This window comes from Nicrophorus vespilloides, unplaced genomic scaffold, assembly GCF_001412225.1.
Source record: "Nicrophorus vespilloides isolate i.1.1-1 unplaced genomic scaffold, Nicve_v1.0, whole genome shotgun sequence".
Lineage (NCBI taxonomy): Eukaryota > Metazoa > Arthropoda > Insecta > Coleoptera > Silphidae > Nicrophorus > Nicrophorus vespilloides.
Genome location: NW_017099868.1, coordinates 34,371 through 38,758, shown reverse-complemented (window position 1 = coordinate 38,758; position 4,388 = coordinate 34,371).

Below are 4,388 nucleotides of genomic sequence, written 5' to 3'. Positions count from 1 at the left end.
ATAAACAGAATATAACCATTTCTTGTGTATAACATCTATCAACAGTATTGTGTTCCAAATATTCCATTAAACTCAGTTTTCATGAACTTACTCGACACTTTACGAATAAGGTAACCTTAAGTATGTAAGATAACTAATCCAAACAATATTTCTCACTTAAATACAAGTTACAAAATTTATACTTTATTCAGTATACCTAGTGAATTCAGTGAGGAACACATCATGTATTACCGTCATCCTTTGATCAACTACTTGTATAACTACCAGCCAAAAATGCATATCGCAGAGAATCCGATGGAATCAGAGGAAATGAAGTATCTTCTGAAAACTACATCCAAAACGGTGTTTGATGAATCTATGGAGATATTACCTCAACATTTCAATGACCAACAAGAAGATACTGATAGTATTCAATCTGAAGGTAAAACTATACATTTACAAACTTTAACTTTCTATTTCATTATATTTTATTTTTTTGCAGATGAAATTGTTTTGTGGGAATCTCTTCCACCCAAAAAGCGTGGGAAATTTGGATCCATGATGATGAAAGTTTTGAAGAAAATTGGTTTTATTTAGTTTTCATGACTATTTTCCTATTTCAATCAATTTTGATAATTAACATGTCTCAAAAAATACCAATAATTTAATTGTAAAATTTGTTAAAATTTAATAAACAATTTTTTAATTATAGTTTCATTTATTTAGATCAAACATAATTATATAATAATAACATTTATATTATTGCAATTTTTTTTTAAATAAATAAAATTTAATTTATAAGTATTAATTGAAAGTTAAAAAAAATAATACAAGTGTAAAATTCAAATATAAAGTTTTACATATAAAAAATTTCGCACAATTTGTATTTTTTCAAATAAAATGAGTAGTGAGTAACTTTGGTTGCCTAACTTACTTCATTTTTTATATGTGTTTATTTCGAATTATAATATATATTGAAACTGTCTCAGTGTATTCATTGATTATTTTATCTTCTATTGGCTTATTCAACTCTAAGTTAACGTTGTTACGTCAAGGAATCATATAAACTTTTACATATGACCGAATCGAAAATACGAACATTGAAGTAAATATGTTTACCTCAGTATTTATAAAAAATATTAAAGTACTAGAAATCTCTCTAAAAAATGAAGATTAACTGTGGTTGGGTATGAAGAAATTGTAGATTTGGACTCTTCTTTGCAAAAACACAACGTAGAAACTTCTGAATTGAGAAGTGTACCAACTCTAATGATTACTACTATTTCGTTTTGTTTCATGTCCATCTTATTACTTGTTTATACCTTCTAAATTTACCTTATGCAGGAAAGAAATTCGAATTTGTTACCAATTCTGAATCAGTTTGCTATGATCTTTATGACCATCCTTTGTTCAAATAGAAATTAAATATCTTTCAATGTAAACTTAACACGTAAAAGCTACTTTTGCGGAAGGAGATTTTTTTAACTGTTTTTTGCATAACTGCTGTGTATTATTATGTGTATTACTGTAATATAAAATTTTGCGAAAGCGAAGTCTCCTGTGTAATGAATAGGAAATGGTTAATACAATAGAAATAACTTATATCAATAATAAATTGATTAATATTTCAAAGTTTACCATTTTTATTTAAATATCAATTGAATTGAAACTGATTTCAAATAAACTTGAGTTTTCTGGAAAGAAGCGTAAAATTTCAATAAAAGTAAGTTAATGCATTTGTTAAACTGTTTATACCGCGTATAAAGCGATCAATATGTCAATGTTTATTATTTTTACGGAAATATCAAAAATTCCATTAAAACGACAATTTTCATCGAAGCGTAATGTTTCAATCGAAGCTGCTATATAATGACCAAGTAATTGGAAACAATCAGTTCAATACCAATATTTAACAAGTGCAACATGTCTTTACAAAATTACTGTGTTAACGCTTTCTACAACTATCAACCTGATATATATTTATCTGGAGGATTAAATGTGAAGAAGAAAGATATTTTAGGTAAAAACGAAGAAATATCTGATAAGAAAGCAAGAATTTTTCAAGATATCTATGCAAAAACTGAACTTCTTCCTAAAAGCAATAATCTGCAGAAGTTTAATGATATGCGCTTCGAATACCGCGAAGGTATATACTTCCATTTCTGATAACAGAAAGATTATGTAACTTAATTTTAGATGGTTTTCCTATATTAGTTCCGTACACTCCAAAGAAGCGTGGAAAGTTCTTAAACTTCGTTCACGTAATCTTGAAGGCATTACAAGTTTTTAAATTGAAGTGAAAAATATTATCCAGAAAATATTTGTTTAATATTTCTTAAGTTGACATCAAACTTTAGTATAATTTTAACAATTTTTGGAAATTAAAAAAAATATATTCCATTAAATAATCTATATCTAAATTAAAATCAAATACAATCTCTTCTCGAGATCATTCAAATGAATAGCCTATATCACAAAATCTTAATTGTTTTTTCTAAATGTTCGTAAGTCGTTGTTATTAGATGAGAAATTACTGTAATTATTTATGAATTTTGAACTAAAGTTTAATTAAAGTAATTAAAAAACTTGTAATAAATACAATATCACTAAATTTATTATAAATTTAATTAACAATTGATTATTGCAAAAATAAAATAAAAAAAACTATATTACTTGTATGTAATAAAACATTGAAAATTCTAGGTACATAGAATACACACTAAAAGTTAAACGGTTAATGAATCCATTCATAATTAAACATAGTAATACTAGTAATACTGATAATGAATTGTAATATTATCAACTTGTAATGTGAATATCGATGTATTATATTTCAAATTATAAACAATTTACTAATATAAAGGCCTACTGGACACTGAAAAAATCACTTCAATTTAAACTTTCAACAAAAACCAACATGAACTTCCACCGTAATACTAACTACGTCTACGTCTACTTCCCTTGTGATTTAATTGATGTTAACTACTATGAGTTTAATCAACGTCGATATTTGACTTATGAGGATCTCCATCTTGCACCAAATACTAGAGGTAAGTTGTATCAAAATTTTAATACTTATAAGTTCAGAAGTACATCTTTAAATATTAGTATTGGATCGTGTATTATCAAAACTGTAGTTCTTTAGTTTTATATCATTAAGTTCAGGAGTAATTCTTAAAATATTAGTATTAGATCATGGATTATCAAAACTATAGTTTTATATCGTGTACTAACAAAATTGTAGTGCTATAGTTTTATATCCTTAAGATCGTAGTATCTCATTGTAGTTTAATATTGTATCATGTATTATAAAAACTATTACACTATAATGTCTTATACTTAAGTACAGAACAAAACTACAAATAAATAATTGGATATTTTCAGATGGTGTCCCAATTGACGAAAATAACAACAATTTGCCTAGAATTACTGAAACTGAAGGTAATTATCAATTAATATATTTTTTTCCAGAAAATACTTGACTATTATTTTTTAATTTCATATTTTCCATTCCAGAAGGAGCAGGATTCAGGATGCGCCGTAAAGTTATTAAATTGGCGATCAAAGTTTTTAAGAAAATGGGATTTGTAAATTAAAGTATACTTTTTTATTTTGTCAACTTAATATTTTGCTATAATATATATATATATATATTTAAATATATAGACAAAAATTTGACTTGTAATTTATTTTATATTCATTTAAATCATATTTAAAGAATAGAAATTTTCGAAGATGTTCCAACTAATTTTTTTTTTAAATATTATATTTGATATGTTTTCTTCCTTTCTTAAATAATCTAAAATGTAATTGTATACTTTATTGTTAATTTTAAGTAATTAAAAATATATATTTTAAAATGTAGTACTATGGTTTTCTATAGAGAAAGATGAATTGGTTGTGGTTTACATTTGTACGAAATGCAAAACGCGAGATGAAGTCAGAATAGGTAAAGTAAATTCACGAAGAATGGCAAATGCGTTTTGCGGTGTGCGTCGCATTTGAGAATTAGATGGACACGTGAACTATTTTTTTCGGGTTTTGCGTCAACATCGATGATGCTAAAAAGTTCATGGGAATCTGTGCCAAGGTTCCAGCAGTGCTCCAATCTTACCTCTATGTGAATGGTATTTTTTTGCATTTGCCGTGTAGAAATATTTACTTTTCATGTTTAAGTGTAAAATATGTAAGTTGAATGACTGCGCGTTCGATAACGTTTACATTACGTTTATTTTTTCTTCTTCAATTTTTTTGCAGTTTGTTTGTCGCTTTTTAAGTTAAATTAATCTAATTAGTCAAAGGCAGTAATTTTACTAATCAGTCACGTAAATAATTAAAAAAAAAATGTAACTGGATGTTTCCAAAATTTTCGAATCTTCGAGCCCGAACGATGACGAGCCGCGAGACGA